Below are 19,411 nucleotides of genomic sequence, written 5' to 3'. Positions count from 1 at the left end.
CAAGCTGAGAATGGAATGGGTAGGCCTCTGCTGGATGCTAACTCCCATAGCCGAGACCGGTAGACCACTGGAAACTCTCCAAGTGCAATCCTGAGTGGGGAAGAGCTGGGGTAGAATCAGGTTAACCAGATTAGACACAGTTTCTGTCCTATATGGGACTCAAAGTCGAAGTAGGAGATAGAACAGGCAATGAATACCCATTTTACAGGTGAGGGAACTGAGGCACAGAGAAACTAAATTAAATGACTTTTCTGTGGACAGGAATCCTTTTGGGCAGGGATCATATCTACCCAGCACTTAGAACAGGGCTCCAGCACTTAGAACAGTGCTTGGCACATAGTAAGCGCTTAACAAATACCATCATTATTATTACCAACTCTCTTACATTGTACTTTCCCAAGCACTTCATACAGTGATCTGCACATAGTAAGCCCTCAATAAATACCATTGATTCACTGTGTGAAACACTAGCACAATAATCAATTCTCAGCATAGGCCCTTGATCCTGAAGTTTCAGGACCGAGGCTCACCCATCCTTCCTGAGTGGAGACTTTAACTTCAAAATTATGCATTAAAGCATTGATTTAGAACCTAACTATTGGATAAAGTCTCCAGTAGTTTTAATCAGTGAAGGAGGGAAGGCCAAAAGGGTTCGGTTCTTCTAAGCCTTTTTTGATAATGATAATAATAATTGTGGTATTTGTTAAGCACCTAATATGTGCCAAGCACTGTTCTAAGTGCTGGGGTAGATACAAGCAAATGGGGTTAGACAGAGTCCCTGTCCCACATGGGGCTCACAGTCTTAATCCCCTTTTTACAGATGAGGTAACTGAGGCACAGAGAAGTGAAGTGACTTCCCCAAAATCACATAGCATATGTGGCAGATCCAAGATTAGAATCCATGTCCTCTGACTCCCTTGCCTATGCTCTTTCCACTAGACCATGCTGCTTCCTTTTCAAAATGAGTATTTCTCCTATCCCAAATGGGATAAGTCTATCCCATTCTCTTTACAATATTTCACGCTGTTCCTCACAGTGTGGACACAGTCCCTATTTCACATGGGGCTCACAGGACATCCAGAAAGATTGTGGGTCTTGTCCCTGACTGAACAAGATGTATTGTGGATTTGTGATTTAGGAACTATTTTGTTGAATGTCTGTCTCTCCCTGTGGAGAAGCAGCATGGCATAGTGTATAGAGCATGGGCCTAAGGCCCAAACACAGTTAGTTCTTCTTTGGTTTAAATTTTTTTCCAAGAAGTAATTAAGGAGTTCAGACTACAGAAATCCTGTTTGAATCAGGGGTGACAGTAAGAAGGAATTTATAACTAGAACCGCATTGCCAGCAGCAGCAGCATAGGAGGGCATTCCTGGTGAGAACAGGGTGGGTAAATATAGTTCAACCTGCTCTCGGAGCAAGGTCCAGATTACCTCCACAGGTTCCCTTGCTGGGCTAGGGGACATGACCGACAGTGGAGGGTAAGGATTGGAACTGCCACTTGGCTCCACTGCCAATCCTCACCCCTTCTAGTTCCAAGGAAATGTCAGGCACACTGCCCAAAGGCTTGTGGTGGAGTCAAAACTGGGGAGCTGGGCATGCAGCTGCTGGAGACCAGAGGTAATAGGGGCTGAGGCAGGGTGGCCGCTATATATGCCCTCGCTGGCTCAGCCCCTTGTGGTCTGAAGTACTCCCCTCCCCCACCCCACGCTCCCTGGACCAGCCATAGACTCTGCCTCCACCCCTGCAGTGATATCATTTTCAGATTGGAACTGGCATTCATGGATGTTTTCTGGCTTGCTCCAGTTTGCTTCCAAAACAGGTTGGAATCAAAGATGTTCTGATCTGAACTGAGAAAATGAAATTGATAAGTTGACCCACCTGGCCCTGAAATCATAAAACATATAATGCCTTCCATTGGTCAAAGCAGATCACTATTAGTTAAGCCAGTGAATTTACAATCTAGAAAACCACCAAATTCAGATCGAGACTTTCCAGAAGTTTGCCAGGAAATATTTCAAATTGATATATCGTTGTTGGCAGGGAATATGTCTGTTATGCTGTTACACTGTACTCTCCCAAGTGCTTAGTACAGTGCTCTGTACCCAGTAAGTGCTGATTAAATAAATATGATTGATTTATTGATATGTATACTTTAACTTAAAGGGAATGTATAACTTTTAATTTTGAGTCGCTTTTAACTTGAGAAGCTTTAGCAATTCCACCTAAAGAAAAGTACTCTCAAAATAGATGACTTGAAAGGATTCTGTCCAATGGCTTTTTAGAAAAACTTTGATAAATGTACCTTTGAAATTAAAAACATGCCCAAGTAAAGTGAAAATCTGGAACAAATTTATTTTATAATATATTAACTTAGCTTGGTTACCTTGACAATATTAGTTACAGGCAGGGCCTCTGGAAGAAAGTTCAGGAGCTCTTTCTTATGACCCCCTGTTTCTGCGGGGTCCAAGCTTGAGGTGCTTTAGCAGTCCTCAGCGCTCATATCATTTTCTTCAAGTGTCCCTTGGCAACATCTTTCATCTCTTTCAAACTCTGCCCTGACTTTTGGTAACCCTCTGCATTAAGCAAGAATGCCTCACAGTTGGCTTCAAGCTACTGTGAAGCAACCAAGAAGCAGTGTGAGCTAATGGTTAGAGCACAAGCCTGGGAGTCAGAAGGACCCTGATACTGATCTCAGCTCCACCAGTTGTCTGTTGTATGAACTTGGACAAGTCACTTAACTTCTCTGTCCCTCAGTTATATCATTTGTAAAATGGGGATTACAACTATGGGTCCCATGTGGGATGTGGATTGGGTCCATACTGATTAGCATGTGCCTATGCCAGGGCTTATTACAGTGCCTGGCACATAGTAAACACTTAACAAGTACCACAAAAAAGGCTCTCCACCAACTCATCAAAGAGTTAAGATTAGGAATAGAAAAAGAATGGAGAGGGCATGGGGAGAGTTAGAGACAGAGTATGAGTTAGGCAGAAACAAATGAACAAATAGAAAAATCAGAAGAGGAGTTAGTAGAAGTAATAGTAATAATGATTGTATTTGTTAAGCACTTACTATGTGCCAAGCACTGTCTGTACTACTAGTAGAAGTAGTATTTATTAAGCCCTTAGTGTGTTCAAAGCTAATACAGTGAATACCCTAATAAAGACAGATAAAGCAATTGGAACACGAAAACAGTGGAAAAGACAAGGAGAGGATATATTCAATAATAAAATTAAAAAGGCAATAGAGTGCTGTGGCTAGAAGACTGGAGTTTGGGGTTCCTCCCCTCCGCAGCCACAGCAATAGAGGGTGTGAGTCTGCTAATTCTGTTGTATTGTTCTTTCCCAAGAACTTAGTAAAATGCTCGGCAAATAGTAAGTGCTCAATAAATGCCATTGATTGATTGATTCTGAGTGAAAGTTCTTAGAGGGATAAAGGATGACAAGAATAAGGAAAAACAGAAAGGATCATAGCGTGATGGGCAACAAGGAAAATTAGAGACACCAATTGGGATGGATTGAATAGAGGGGTAAAAAACAAGTGACAGGAAGCAACAAGCTTATGCAGAGAGGAAGACACATATGGATCAACAAAAACATTGAGAACATTGTGAAAGATGGGGTAAAATAGGAGAACAAGCAAAATTACTGAGCGAATTCCAAGAGGGAGGAAAGAAAGTTTGTGACAGAGAGGCAGAGAGAGGATAATATAAAAGAGTGTAAGGATTCTAGAGATGAAAAGCACAACATATATGAAGTGCAGTTGGCATTCTGGGTATTTCCATTAGAAGAACAAAAGCAATATGCTAAATTGTAAACTCCTTTAGATTGCAAGCTTCTTGTGGGCAGGGATCATTTTCTACCAACTATTGCATTGTACTCTCCCAAATACTCTGTAGAGTGCTCTGCACACAGTAAGCTCTCAATAAATATGATTGAATCGTTGACAGAGCACAAGTGTGGGAGTCAGAAGGACCTGGATTCTAATCTTGCTTTGCCCTCTGTCTGCTGTGTGACATTGGGCAAGTCACTTCACTTCTATGTGCCTCAGTTACCTCATCTGTAAAATGAAGATGAAGAGTGGGGCTCCATGTGGGACAGGGACTCTGTCCATCCTGATTATCTTGTACCTACCCCAGAATTTAGAACAGTGCCTGGCATATAACAAGAAGTACCATGATTAATTTTAATTTAAAACCAAGCCATAGTCATGGCTACTGGGTTATTTTAGGGTAAACCACTGGGCTGTAAAACCAAGAGGACAAGAGAACAGGATGTGGGAAGAACATATTAACTGCTTTCTCTGAAATACCAGCCTACTTTCTGTGGAAATTCCAACTGGAAGAATGGTACTGATTATTTATGTTTGACTTAGGATCCAGGCATTTTCCAAATTTCTAGCTGAGAAGTGGTTTAGCAGCCTGAATTATCTTTCAAATCCTGTTCACCATGCTAGTTGCTCTACAGGCTTCCAATTGCTTCTTCAAATATTCTTCTTCACTGTGATCTTTAATCTTTTCCATTTGGGCGATGCTCTGTTCTTGTAGTAGAAGGAGCATGGGATTGGGAGTCAGAAGACTTGGCTTCTAATCCTAGGTGGCCACTGGCCTGTTGTTTGACCATGAATAAACATGTTCACCTATCCTCATCTATCCTCTCTAGACCTAAGATGTCTCATCTGTAAAATGGGGAGAAAATAGAAGGTGTGATAGAGAAGCAGAGTGGTCTAGTGAATCGAGCACGGGCCTGAGAGTCAGAAGGACATGGGGTCTAATTTCGGCTCTGCTACTTGTCTGCTGTGTGATCTTGGGCAAGTCACTTCACTTCTCTGTGCCTCAGTTCCCTCATCTGTAAAATGGGGATAAAGACTGTGAGTCCCATGAAGGGCAGGAACTGTGTCCAACCTTATAATTTTGTGTTTTCCCCAGCACTTAGTAGAGTGCCTGACACAGAGTAAGCACTTAATGAATATCATTAAAAAAGAGTCCTGCGTGGGATGGGGACTGTCTTTAATCATATAACCTTGTTTTTATCCCCCTTTTAGCATATAATAAAGTGTTTATTTTTTTCTTTTATGGTATTTGTTAAGCACTTATTATGTGTCAGTCACTCTACTAAGTGCTGGAGCAGACACAGTCCCTCCTCACATGGGCCCATTTTACAAATGAAGTAACTGAGGCCCAGAGAAGTTAAATGACTTGCCCAAGGTCATAAGGCAGACAAGTGGCCGAGCTTTGATTCCCAGGCCAAATGCCATAATTATGGCCACTTTAACTCAGTGTGGCTTTGTCAAAAGAATACAAGACTGAGAGGTAGGAGCTCTGGGTTTTAATCTCAACTTTGCCGCTGACCTGCCATGTGACTTTGGGCCTCAATTTCCTCATATGTAAAAAGGGGAGAATACATCTCTTCCCAATCTGTTTGATTTTGAACACTTTGTGGAACAGGGAAAATGTTTGATTATCCAGTATCTACCCTAGCACTTAGCCCTATGCTACGGCATTTCAGAAGCCTTTAATAAATACCATGATAGCATTTATCGTTATTATTGCGTCTAGAGGTTGCTGAATATAGAATCTTGCAAATAGGCTTCCAGTCACTCAGAGCATATCAAAAATTATGCAGGCTGGACAGGAAATGAGGAGTTCATTTATTTTAAAACTCATGTACATTCAGTTTTGCCATAAGGTGTGTTTTCAATTAGCATTTTGGCTGGAGTGTTGTTAGGGATTTAGGGAACGTTCCTTGGGAGGCGTTTGGATATACTGCGATGTGTTGTTGGAAGAAACAGCACGTGTGCTTGTGGACATGCTCATGGAGATGGAAAGATTTGGTGCCACAGTACCAGTTTTCCCTACTGTGTTCTAGGAGAATTGAGTGCATCCTTTCAGGAAAGACCAGGCTGATGAATACAACCACAGTTTTGCCCAGTGTGATTTGAATATCCATACTTCTTATTCTGTAGGCCCTTATGCTACTCTTTTTTGTTAAGTGATTACTATGTGTCAGGAACTGACTAAGCACTAGGGCAGATACAAGATAATCAGGTTGGACACAGTCCCTATCCCACTTGAGGCTCACGGTCTTAATCCCCATTTTATAGATGAGGTAACTGAGGCACAGAGCAGTTAAGTGACTTGCCCAAGGTCACACAGCAGATAAGTAGTGGAGCCAGGATTAGAGTCCTCTGACTCTCAGGCCTGCGCTCTTTCTACTATGCCATGCTGCTTCTAACCGTGTTGCCTAAGCTCTCACTGATTATTCTGGCACTCCCTTCGCATCATGCATTCCCCATTAAGACCAACTCACAATACCCTGCAATTTTGTTTAGAAATTAGTTTGTCCAAAATAGCTGAATTATTGCCTGTTTCTAGTAATTCCCACCCTCTATGGCTGTAACTTGACATTAGAAACTTGACAGTGTGGATAGAGCTGGAGACTTGGCATTGAAGATTCTCATTTGCAAACCCAGTATAATTTTCCCACACATCAAAAGGCTACTCTCACGCTGAGGACTAAGCCCTTGACAAATGTGACATTGAAAAGTCAGTGTACCAGAAGAAGGCACAAAAGTGCAAGGGATTTTTGCTTTTTATTCAGCAGCACATATTAGTTAACAGTTTGAAAAGAAAGTTTCCTTCTCTAGTAAGCCTCAATCAGTACCTCTGCCTGGGTTCCTAAATGTAAACATATTTGCTATGGCAGCAGAAGAACTGAGTCCTTTTGAAACAGGGATTTTTGTTTCTAAATCTCTCTGGACTCTGACATCTGAACCAAAGCAATAAAATTATCTTCCTCATTCCCTCAGATCTGATGGAACTTGAAAGATGTCCCACTCCATTGTTCTGGTGTTTCAGTGTTTAGGGCAAAGACAAAAACATGTTACTGCATATGTATTTTGTTTTTTTTAATAGCCTCTTCATCCTGCAAAATACTAGCGTTTTTTTTTTTTCATCATGGTCTTTCCTAAAACATTACCAACCGAACCAGCCAACTAAAGCCGGTTAGAAACAATATTTTCCCCAGGAATAAAGCCGCAGACACTAGCTGAATCAGTAGGATCTGGGCCTCACTTAGGCTTCCAGATGCTGGACAAAGATGACTAGTTCAACATTACATAATGGTGGATCTGTAAAATGATTAGGAAACATTCTACAAGGGGAATCAGCTTAGAGATATTCTCTGCTCTGCTTCTTCAATATTCATTCCTTCATGGGATTTAGCAAACCTACTGGGCAGTTGATTCAAAGTCTGTCTGTCTAGAGGCCTGAACTGACATTGATTTTAGCCAAAGTCACTTCAGAATCTCCTTCAATCCTAAAGACACAGTAGTTGCCTTAGGACAATATTGCAATTTTAGCAAGGTATAGGGATCTTCAAATAGGGAGTTGTTGAACTCTTTCTTTCAAAATTTAGGAACTCAACCAGATCCCTCTTATTTTCCAAATACCAAGCAAATGTATTATATTCACAACAGATCGAATTTCCATTAGTGGATTTAATATTTTTATGGCCCCTATAGATTTTATTTCATTCTTAAGCATCACATATTTTACTGTTCTGCAGCTAATTTTTTATGTGTCTCCATTTTAATGTTAGACTGTAAGCTCATTGTGGACAGGGAATGTGTCTGTTTATTGTTGTGTTGTACTCTTCCAAGTGCTTAATACAGTACTTTGCACACTGTAAGCCCTCAGTAAATACAACTGAATGAATGTGTTATTTTTGAAATGGCATTAAGAAAACCAGGAACTATAATAAAAGTGGGTCTGTTTATCTAGTGCCCTGACATTCCCTTTTCTAGAGTTTTAGTGTCGTTAAACTTTAAAAAGTATAGTGGATATTTGTAAAGATACAACTCCTTAATTAGCAAAAAAAAGAATAATTAATGAGAGATTCTCAGAGACATAGTGGAGTCATGGGGCAAAGTTTTGAGGTTGAGGTTCATGAAACCCAGTCTCTAGTCCAATTTCTGTCAATGATCTGTTGTGTGACCTGGGGTAAGTAACTTAATTACTCTTTTTAAATTTTTTATGGTATTGGCTAAGTGCTTACTATGTTCCAGGCACTGTACTAAGTGCTGTGGTATAGACAAATTAATCAGGTTGGATATAGTCCCTGTCCCACATGGGGCTCACAGTCTTAATCCCCACTTTACAGATAAGGGGACTGAGCCACAGGGAATTTAAGTGACTTGCCCAAGGTCACACAGACAAGGGGTAAAGCCAGGAATTGAAACCAGGTCCTTCTGACTTCCCGGCCTGTGTTCTTTCCACTAGGCCATGCTGCTTCTCTCTGAGCGTCAGTTTCTTTATTAATTAAATGGGAATATTATTTGTCTTTCATACCTCCCAGGACTGTTTCAAGGTTAAAAGGAGATAAATGATGTAAAAGAGCTTTAGAAAAATAAAAGCTCTATAAAAGCACAGGGCATTACTTAAAAGTGCGGAGCGGCCTTTTTCTTACAGTGCTCTGTAATGCCTATAACAATTTACAGCAGATCTTCAGAGCTAGTAGGGACAGTAGAAATTGGTTGATGACTCTGATTTAACCTGTCACTCTACCATAATATCTTAGAAAAAACATAGACCAGACCTGCCATACTCAGTTGTTGAGAGAATCAATATGGCCTAGTGGATAGAGGCTACTCTCTTACTACAACCCATCCCACACACTTCACTCCTCTAATGCTAACCTTCTCACTGTGCCTTGATTTTGCTAATCTCGCTGCAGACCCCTCGCCCCGCCCTGCCTCTGGCCTGAAATGCCCTCCCTCCTCAAGTCCAACAGACTCTTCCCTCCTTCAAAGCCTTAATGAAGGTACATCTCCTCCAAGAGGGCTTCCCAAAATAAGCCCCTCCTTTCCTCTTCTCCCACTCCCTTCTGTGTCACCCTGACTTGTTCCCTTTGTTCTTCCCCCCTCCCAGCCCCACAGCACTTTTGTGCATATCTGTAATTTATTTATTTATATTAATGTCTGTTTCTCCCCCCTCCCCACCAGCTCTGGACTGTAAGCATGTCGTGGACAGGGAATGTGTCTGTTTATTGTTGCACTGTACTCTTCCAAGCACCTAGTACAGTACTCTGCACCCAGTAAGTGCTTAATAGATATGATAGAATAAATACAATTGAATGAATAGAGCATGGGTCTGGAAATCAGAAGGACCTGATTTCTAATCCCAGTTCTTCCACTTGTGTGTGATGCTGTGTGACTTTGGCCACTCCTCCCCCCTTCAAAGCCCTACAGAAGGTGCACCTCCTCCAAGAGGCCTTCCCAGACTAAACCCTCTTCTCCTCAGCTCCCCCTCCCTTCCACGTCACCTCGACTCGCTCCCTTTGCTCTTCCCCCCATCTCCCTACCCCACAGTACTTATGTATTTATGTATATATCTATAATTCTATTTATTTATAGTGATGTCTGTTTACTTGTTTTGATGTCTGTGTCCCCAACCCCCTTGACTATAAGTCCACAGTGGGCAGGGATTGTCTCTCTTTATTGCTGTATTGTACTTTCCAAGCATTTAGTACAGTGCTCTGCACACAGTAAGCACTCAATAAATACAATTGAATGAATGAATGAATGAAGTCACTTCACTTCTCTGTGCTTCCTTTACCTCATCTGTAAAATGGGGATTAAGAATATGAGGCCCATGTGGATCAGGGACTGTGTCTGACCTGATTATCTTGTATCTATCCCAGTGCTTAGAACAGTGCCTAGCACATAGTAAGTGCTTAAAAATAGCATAAATAAAAAGCCTGTGCTAGTGACACAACAGTTTAATAAAGATAAAGTTGAAAATTTGACTATTATCAAGCACCTCTGACTCCATTAGCAGAATTCTTTGAAGAAGCAAGCTCCAGATTACAAACACTCCTTATGATTCCCTTCATGAAGTAATTTCATTCTATAGCAAACACCCAAGATTACGTTATGGGATCATATACAAGAATTTAGGGAGTGTCTTATTTCCTCCAAATGAGGGATTGCCTATTTTTCTTCAAATGCTTCTATAGCAAAGTAAGTGGGAAATGAAGAAAAATTATACATCTTTTGCCAATGAATTTCTCTTCCAGTTTACTGGTTTAACTTGCTGATAATGACTTCTTCAAAACTTCTCTTTTAGCCTGATCTTTCCATAGCTGATCTCAACCCAAAGATGAAACTTTTGGTAATGCTTTAGGAAAATATGTTCATCTGTTTTTGTATGGAAAAAATGGATCTGCCGGGCTTTTATTTAACCTCTTCATTTCCTAACTCTTCAAATAAATCAGGTAGCCAACCCTCTAAGGAAGAATCTTGGTTTGATTTTTAAAATTTGAATAGACAAAAATGTCATGTAATATATCAGATGGGATGGCCACAGTGCATTTTCACTATCAGTCTTAGTAACAGAGTTTTAGTCCAGTGCTCTTCACACAGTAAGCACTTAGTAAATACCATTAGATGATGGATTGATGAGACAAGCTCCAGGAAAGCAGGGACAAAGACTAACTTGTTTTGTTTTCCATTCACTAATCACTTTGTAAATATATTGTAAATTGACTCTATAAGTACAAATGGGAGTCCTCCCATCATGGAAGAACCTAAGCAAAGGCATACTCTGTCAGATGACAGGGTCATGCAGCCATACAGTATGAAGATAAAGGGTAATAGTATTAATAAGAACAATAATAATAATGATAATAATAATTGTGGTATTTGCTAAAGTGCTTACTATGTGCCAGGCACTGTACTAACTCCTGGGGGGATACAAGCAAATTAGGTTGGCCATAGTCCCACACTGGACTCACACACTTAATCCCCATTTCACAGATGAGGTAACTGGGGGAAACACAAAATGATAAGATCGGACTAAGTGTCTGTCCTACTTGGGGCTTAGAGTATAAATAAGAGAGAGAACAGGTATTGAATCCCCATTTTGCATATGAGAAAACTGAGGCACAGAGAAGTTAAGTAACTTGTCGAAGGTCACTCAGCAGGCAAGTGATGGATTTGGGATTAGAATCCAGGTCTTCTGACTCCCAGGCCTGTGTTCATTCCTCTAGGACTCACTGCTTACTATTAACATCTCAACAAGCCCCATTTTACAGATAAGGATATTGAGGCATAGAGAAGTTGAGTAACTTGTCCAAGGTCACAGATAAGGAAAGTGGCAGAGTCATGATTAGAACCCAGATCCTCTAACTCCCAAGCCTGTGCTCTTTTTTCTAGGCCACACTACTTACTGCTAACATTACAACAAAAATACAATTGTTTTTCATATTGTGCAAGAAAAACTTTACAGACTCTGCATTGTGTTTAAAAAGAGTATGTCAGAGGCAAGTTTATTACTACTAGCACTTCTTTTAACAGTAGAAGGGAGAGGCGGTTGAGAAGCAGAGATTCCTCTGCTAGTCAAGGCCAGCTCAGCTCCAAGCAATAAGAGTTTCTTTAGATACCATTGGTACAGCATTCATAATGATCAGAAAACAAGAAAAATACTTTAGGATAAAAAACAGTAAGTCCCTTGGGTGTTTTCCAATCATCCCTGGACCTGCTTTATTCTAGGTGATCTGAATACTACTGATAAGCAGGCCCAGGGGTCTTGATTAGCTCAAGGGAGTAATTTCACCTTGTTTCAAATAAAGCTTGACTACTCAAGTTGAGTCAATAAAATAGCCAGGTTTGGCTAGAGTAGATCAAGTCATCAGGCACACCCAGTGTGGTCCAGCAAGCCTAGGGCAGAGGGGAAGATCAGAGAGAAAGGGGACAAATGCAGGGCCTTGACCATTGTGCTTCCCATTATATATCTCAATATTCCAACAACATAGGTTTTTGGATAAGACGACTGAATTTGAATTTATATGAATTAGACTATTTTCTAACTTTTTTTTTCAGGACTAAGACTCTCCCAAAATACAACAGTCCAACATTTGAACATAAATCAGTAGCATGTCTAAGTAAACACTTGGTCTACATAAGTGCAAACATTAGTTGAACTATGAAAGTAATCCCAAATGATGTGATAAATGAGGAACAAACTGACAGAAACGGATGGTTTTTAGACAGAGTTAAGATTTCCTCAGGTGATATTGAAAATTACTTAAAAACTTGACATGTTTATTATTAGAATTATCAGGTCTCTTCTTACAAAATTAATTATATTTCCTTTCATAGGAAAATTCCTGGAACCTCAAAAGACCATGGAAAATTATTATAGGGTTTTTTTAAATTAATAATTTTAGGGTTTCCAATCTCAAAATCTGAAAATGAGCTTCTCTTTAAGCCAACATATAACTCATAATATACAGCTGCCCCTTCCAATATGGTATAATGCAGTACAATAATAATAATAATAATAATGTTGGTATTTGTTAAGTGCTTACTATGTGCAGAGCACTGTAGACACAGTAGACACAGGGGAATCAGGTTGTCCAAGGTGGGGCTCACAGTCTTTATCCCCATTTTGCAGATGAGGGAACTGAGGCACAGAGAAGTTGTGACTTGCCCACAGTCACACAGCTAAGTGGCAGAGCTGGGATTCGAACTCATGACCTCTGGCTCCAAAGCCCATGCTCTTTCCACTGAGCCACGCTGCTTCTCCAAGTCCTTGATCATTGTGGCTATATCGAGTGTATCATGAAACATACTTCCCTATAGAATTACATGAAGTACATTAGGTTCTGCTCCAAAACAAGCCCCAACTCAATGACTGGGTCCTCTAGGTAAGGGGCAATTACACTGTAAATCCCCTAGCCCTCTTTCCTTCTCCCCCTTTCCAAGCATCTTTCTTGCCCCTCTAAACTCAGCCCCTTGGATCTCTCACCTTCCTAGCAATTGTGGTATTTGTTAAGCTGCTTACATGCCCCAGGCATAGAGCTGGTGTGGATACTGACTAAATGCTGTGCTCCAGAATTTTCCTATGAACTTTGTTCACAGTTCACCTAGTTTCTCTGCACTCCTCTCCCCTCTGCTATGGTTCCTGCTGGCAATAAAAAGACAGGAAGAGAAAGGGGAAGAGGGAGCAGGGAAACAGCTCTGGTAGCTATGCCCACAGCAACAACTGCTTGCTCCACCATCCTGCCCTGGACCAGTGAATGGCAAGGAGGAGGAAGAAGTGTACTCTCTCATGTGCTTAGCACAGTGCTCTGCATACAGTAATTACTCAATAAATATTGAATGAATGAATGAATGGAGGGGCAATTTCAGGGGGCAGGGGACAAGAAAACTGCTAGGAACAAAAGAGAGTGCGAAGGAAACAGAATGAAGGAAGGAGGAGTCAGGGATGGATTTGATTTGCTGGCAGTAATTGTAGTAGTAATAATGATAATAATAATAAAAAATAGTATTTGTTAAGCCTTTACATGTGTCAAGGCTGTTCCAAGGACTGGGGTAGATACAAGTTAATCCGGTTGGACACAATCTCTGTCCCACATAGGGCTCACAGTCTTAATCCCCATTATACAGATGAAGTAATTTAGGCCCAGAGAAGTGAAGTGCCTTGCCCAAGGTCACACAGCAGAAAAGGAAGTGGTGGAGTGGGGATTAGAAACCAGATCTTTCTGACTCCCAGGCCCATGCTCTATCCACTAGGCCATGTTGCTTCAGGACTTGCAGATCCTGGGGTAATTCAGCAGTTATTACTGATCAAATCTCTTGGTTGCACATGTCATGGAGCCCAGGTTGGAGCCCAGGTTGGAGCCCAGGTACAGCAGTATCCCAAATGTCATTTGTTATTTCTGAAGTTTTTCATACGGGATTAATTATTTTTAGTTTGGAAATCAAACATCAAGCCTAGCTCTATCTCTGATGCAGAATAAAATGATGGTGGGAGTAAATTGGGAGGAGGAGCAGATATGCCCCCCTCTCTGTGAACTGCACAAGGATGCTGAGGAGTGCCCTTGACTGGACCAGCTAGTGATGGTATGGTGTCACCGGTTGGTGTGTGTGGGCATGGACCAGTGTTAGAGTGGCCATTTTTGCAGTTTTAAACCTGATAGTCCAGTTTTCAGCTGACCTATCCCTATCTACTGCATGAGACCCTGAGTTGTACGAATGGTATTTTATTTTCAGTTCCCAGCCTCCCACAAACCTGGCTTCTTTTGCCAAGTTTTGTGGCTCAAAAATGGTGCCTGTGTTATAGGAATCCTGGAAGGGAACACACAATTCTTCTTCAAATAGAGTAGTCAGGAGCCTCCCAGAAAAATCATGTTTTTTTAATAGTATCTGTGAAGCACTTACTGTATGTCAGGCATTTTACTAAGCAGTGGTGTAGCCTTTTTCTTAATGGTCTTTGTTAAGTGCTTACTATGTGTCAGGCACTGAACTAAGTGCTGGGGTAGATATAAAATAATCAGGTTGGACACAGACCATGTCCAACATGGCGTTCACAGTCATAATCCCCATTTTACAGATGAGGCACAGAGAAATCGAATAATTTACCCAGGGCCATACAGCAGATGAGTGGCGGATCTGGGATTAGAATATAAGACTTTTGGTTCCCAGGTCCCTGCTATTTCCAGTAGGCCACACTGCTTCTAGCATATAATAATGTTGGTATTTGTTAAGCATTTACTATGTGCAGAGCACTGTTCTAAGCGCTGGGGTAGATACAGCATCATCAGGTTGTCCCACATGAGGCTCACAATCTGAATCCCCATTTTACAGATGAGGGAACTGAGGCCCAGAGAAGTTAAGTGACTTGCCCACCATCACACAGCTGGCAAGTGGCAGAACCGGGACTCGAACACATGACTCCTGACTCCCAAGCCCGGACTCTTTCCACTGAGCCACCACATTGCCTGCCTGATGTAACTTGTGCTGTGTCATGGGATTCTCAGTGTTCGATATCTGTGCAGGATGCCAGTGTCTGCTTCAGATAGACTTCCTCAGAGGGAGGGGAGACCTAAGCTGCACAGACCGCTCGCTGCCACCCAAGGAGCAATCTGGTTTCAAGCGAATAACAGAGGGCATAGAAAGAGATTAGTTTCTCTAATGCGATTGCCAAGTGTCTTTTGGAGAAGTGCCCTTGGGTCCTCTAAAAAGGAGAACAGAAATCATAATGAATTCCCTCTTGCTCTTTTATACACAGTAAAACCTGATTTGGACTAAAGTGAGGGAAGTCTGAACTGAAGTAGGAAAAAATTATATTGTAGAAGTGTTTTTTTTCCTACCCCAAAATGTGGATCTCTACGCGCGTGCTTCCTTGTGTCTCCCTTAGGTATCTCTAAACTTGCCCATTAAGTGAGTAGAGATTGCAGATATGTACTGGGTCACTTCTCCTCTGACTTCTGCTGCTGGCTCCCAGGGACCCTGTGGCTTCAGTAACCAGAGTCACAGCTTAAAAACATCTGTCTCTACATCCAGCCTTCTTTCCTTCAACAAAAGTGGTGAGATAACCTGTGGGGGTTGGGGGGAGGGTGGCAGAGATGCCATGTTCAAATGATCAGAAATTTGGATTGAAGATCTGAGTGAAAGAATGATTAAATGTAGGGAAGCAGAGTGGCTCAATGGAAAGAGCCCGGGCTGGGGAGTCAGAGGTCATGGGTTCGAATCCCGGCTCTGCCGCTTGTCAGCTGTGTGACTGTGGGCAAGTCACTTAACTTCTCTGTGCCTCAGTTACCTCATCTGTCAAATGGGGATTAGGACCGTGAGCCTCATGTGGGACAATCTGATTATCCTGTATTTACTCCAGCGCTTAGAACAGTGCTCTGCGCATAGTAAGCGCTTAACAAATACCAACATTATTATTAGTTACTATTACTATTATTAGTAGTAATAATAATGTTGGTATTTGTTAAATGCTTACTATGCGCCAAGCAGAATTTCTACTATATTGATTGTGAGTCCCATGTGGGACAGGGACTATGGCTGGATCTACTTTGCATTTGCTTGTATCTACTCCAGCACTTAATACAGTGCTTGGCACACCAAACTGCAGCACAAATACCATGAATTATTATATTTGCTCTTCCCTCAGCCACATAGGTATGCATTCTGTACTTTGGGAATAGAGATTTTGCTGGAGCTCTCTCAAGCCTAGAGAGAGAATGAATCTCTCCCTCGTCCACTAGACTGTAAGGGCAGGAATCGTCGTTGACCAACTTTATTGTATTGTTCTCTCCTCAGAGTTTATTGCAGTGCTCTTCACACAGGAAGTGCTCAATAAATACTACTGATTTATTGATCTCACTTCAAGTACCTCTTCTATTCAAATATGGCACTGGATAGGGGTGCGAATGTCCTTGGCTGCCTAGAAAGAAGAATTGCTAATGGTAATAATAATGATAATAATGTTGGTATTTGTTAAGCGCTTACTATGTGCCGAGCACTGTTCTAAGCGCTGGGGTAGACACAGGGGAATCAGGTTGTCCCACGTGGGGCACACAGTCTTAATCCCCATTTTACAGATGAGGGAACTGAGGCACCGAGAAGTTAAGCGACTTGCCCAACGTCACACAGCTGACAAGTGGCAGAGCTGGGGTTTGAACCCATGACCTCTGACTCCAAAGCCCATGCTTTTTCCAGTGAGCCAGGCTGCTTGGTACAATGGGCGCAGCTGGTTTTGCTCAAAGATAATTTTCAATGCCCCACTGAAATAAATATCCATATTCCTACTGCAGAGAGGCATAGCCAGGTAAATTAGAATTGCTCTGAAGAAGCATATGAGTGTGCAGCTTAAAAGAGAATATCTGCAAGTACAATATTCATAAGCAGTAGTTGAATCAGGAGTGTGGCCTAGTTGAGAACAGAGGCCTGGGAGTCAGAAGGTCCTGTGTTCTAATGCTGACTCGGCCACTTGTCTGCTGTGTGTGTGAACTTGGACAAGTCACTTAACTTCTCTTTGCTTCAATTAACTCATTTGTAAAACCGGGATTAAGACTGTGAGCCCTATTTGGGACAGGTAATGTGACCAACCTGATTAACTTGTGTCTACTCCAGCATTTAGTCTGGCACATATAAGCACTTAATAAATACCATAAAAAAAATCAGAAAATTGGAATTAAGAGGAAGACCAAAGTCCTATTTGCCTAGCCTAAGCTTCCTCACCAAATTGTACTCACTTAACAAGGTGGTTAATGAAACACTCACCATGTGTAGGAGCTTACACCCAGAAACGAAGGCAGCAGCACATCAGAGTGAATCCCAGAGACCAGCAGCAGGAAAACAAGGTAACCAAAACTGCTTGATTTTCCAGTACTTAAGGCTTTTACCTCAAAAAATACAAAGGAAGGTCTTCTGGATGGCCTTGCTGTTTCCAGTTTCTGACTCCGAACAGGAAACAGCCCTCTGCCTAATGGGAAATATAGTTGTGTTAGAGAAGATTCTCAGTCTAACCTTTTCCCCTTTATTTCCTTAGCTATTCAGCCAACAAGAAACTTGAGTTGCTGTTTGGAAGACAGCGCAGCCCAACTTTTACTTGAAACTGAGATTCTTTCTCCGTCAAACCTCCAGGGAAAGGTTGCCAGTTCAGGACAGACATTTATTTTAAATTTTGATTTCTCTCACTACAGCATAAGGGGAGAGATGAAAGGAAATACTGTGATGGCAGAGGGTGCAAAGAATTGAACAGGAGATAGTAAACAGGAATCAAGAAAGAGAGCAGGCAATGGTAAGCAAAGCCCAAACTGTAGAACAAAATGTATCTTAAAACTAGATGTTTCATTTGTGGCAGAGATAACTAAGGGAAACTTAAACCCATGAGGTTTTCTAGTCTTTATTAATAGATATATGTGTAGTGGTATGATGTGGAAAATGTTAGTGGTTAACTCCAATCATCTTTTCAGTAAAACATATTTTGAGAGTTGGGGGTAGACTTAGAATATGCTTGGGGTGTGTGGATAATGATTGGGCAAAGATTAAAATAAGAGAAGAAATTGAAGGAACTAGACTCCTTAACTGTCTGAAGGAGAGCAACGTTTCTTTACAGTTGGAAAAAGCAAGAAATTATGGCCAAACATCATTGGCCATAGTTGTGAACATAAAAGCCATATGGCCATAAAAGTGAACATCATTAATCATAGTTGTCAAATTTATTTCCCAATACAAGCAGCCTGTTGACATATAAAATACTTTTTTTCCAATAGAGCAAAAAATACAATAGAGTGACAATCACAAATTCAGGAGTCCTCATGCCCTGAACAGATTGTTTTCTTAGGTCCAGCCTGGGGTAGGTTATTGGGATGGGCAATCTTTCACACTCACTCTTCTGCCTTCAACCTACATTCCACGGTTGCTCTTCCTTTCTGACCATTCAAAAGACTGTAGGGCAGAAGGCGAGCTCTCCAGAGACCTTTCACTTATTCTTCTGCTGTCCATCTCTCCTGCCAAGTTCGTAGTGAGGAGTGATGGGTGGTTTGTGAGAAAGAAGACCAGTTACCTCAACAAACAGCTGGAACTTCCAGGACTAATAGCATGACTTTTTTTTTTTTTTAAGGATGAACAGAAACATGAGTTCATATGAGTCTTGAAAGAAGAAAATTGAATATGAACATTCAGGAGCCAATGGGGATTTGAATGGCTGAAGCTTCCAAAATAACAGATGATATGGAAACCACCAGCTAGACATAGAGGAATCCTTCTGGGCCTCACTGGCCACATGGGTTCTTTGGTCAGTCTGCACACAAATCCTTGGCTAGATGGATGACTGCATCCTTGGCTTGGGAGATGTGTATGCGTCATTTGTTCTTGAAGACAGACTATCCAAACTGAATTCCAGAAGAATTGATAGTAGAACTCCTTCCATAGCAAAGCAAGAATACACTCTTTCCTCTTGCTCTGTTTACCGAGCTCAAAATCGTGGTGCTCAAATCAGAGTAGAGCTTGCCTACATTATGCCTTGGGTAGATAATTCTTTTCCCTAGCAAGATCACAATGATGTGTAATGGCCAGGTGTGATGGAGTAAGCTTGTATTTGGAAGAGAATCAGCAGAAAAATCTGTTTGGAGAATGAACCTGCTCCAGGCAAGCCTAATATTAAGCTCCAGCAAGAGTCAACTTAGTCTTGGGATAACATGTCTGATAGTGGGATATTACTATATCATGATATTGGTGGCATTTCTCTTAGTTTGGAACTTGCCCCAAGCCACTGCCTCTTCTAGAATCTAATCCAGCCTGGGCTCAAGAATTGCTCCAGGGTCAGGAGAGGTGGATATAAGCGGCAAAAACCTGATCTGGACTGGAGCAGTCTGCGTGGGCTATGATGGCAGGAAGCCTGGGAAATAGTGCTTCTCCAGGGCCAGGAAGTCTCTGTGCCAGCTTCGCAGACTGCTCCAGCACAAAGCTTTGGCTTCTGCTGCTATTTACAATCCCCTCCGATTCCAGTGCAGTACTGAGTCCCAGCAGTGCCCAAAATAGGGCTGTCTGGAACAGTTGCTGGAGGTCGTGGAAGTCCAGAATTGATGATAGTGCTCTTCTGGGAGCTTGAGGAGAC

General features: G+C 41.7%; 1 long non-coding RNA gene across 2 annotated transcripts in view; it reads left to right on the top strand.

Annotated features, from left to right (window-relative positions):
- LOC103166130 overlaps positions 1-18,767 on the top strand; it is a 55,222-nt gene extending 36,455 nt beyond the window's left edge. The window contains exons 1-3 of one of the 2 annotated variants that reach the window (XR_484753.3): positions 15,206-15,368; positions 17,493-17,590; positions 18,416-18,767. This is a non-coding gene — a long non-coding RNA (uncharacterized LOC103166130). Of the gene's footprint in view, positions 1-15,205; positions 15,369-17,492; positions 17,591-18,415 lie in introns of those variants that run through there. The other variant, XR_003757849.2, reaches the window with a different exon arrangement.
- The last annotated feature ends 644 nt before the right edge of the window (positions 18,768-19,411 follow it).

The sequence above is a fragment of the Ornithorhynchus anatinus genome, chromosome 3 (genome assembly GCF_004115215.2).
Source record: "Ornithorhynchus anatinus isolate Pmale09 chromosome 3, mOrnAna1.pri.v4, whole genome shotgun sequence".
Lineage (NCBI taxonomy): Eukaryota > Metazoa > Chordata > Mammalia > Monotremata > Ornithorhynchidae > Ornithorhynchus > Ornithorhynchus anatinus.
Note: the sequence above shows the minus strand (reverse complement) of the source record. Positions and strands in the feature narration are given on the sequence as shown.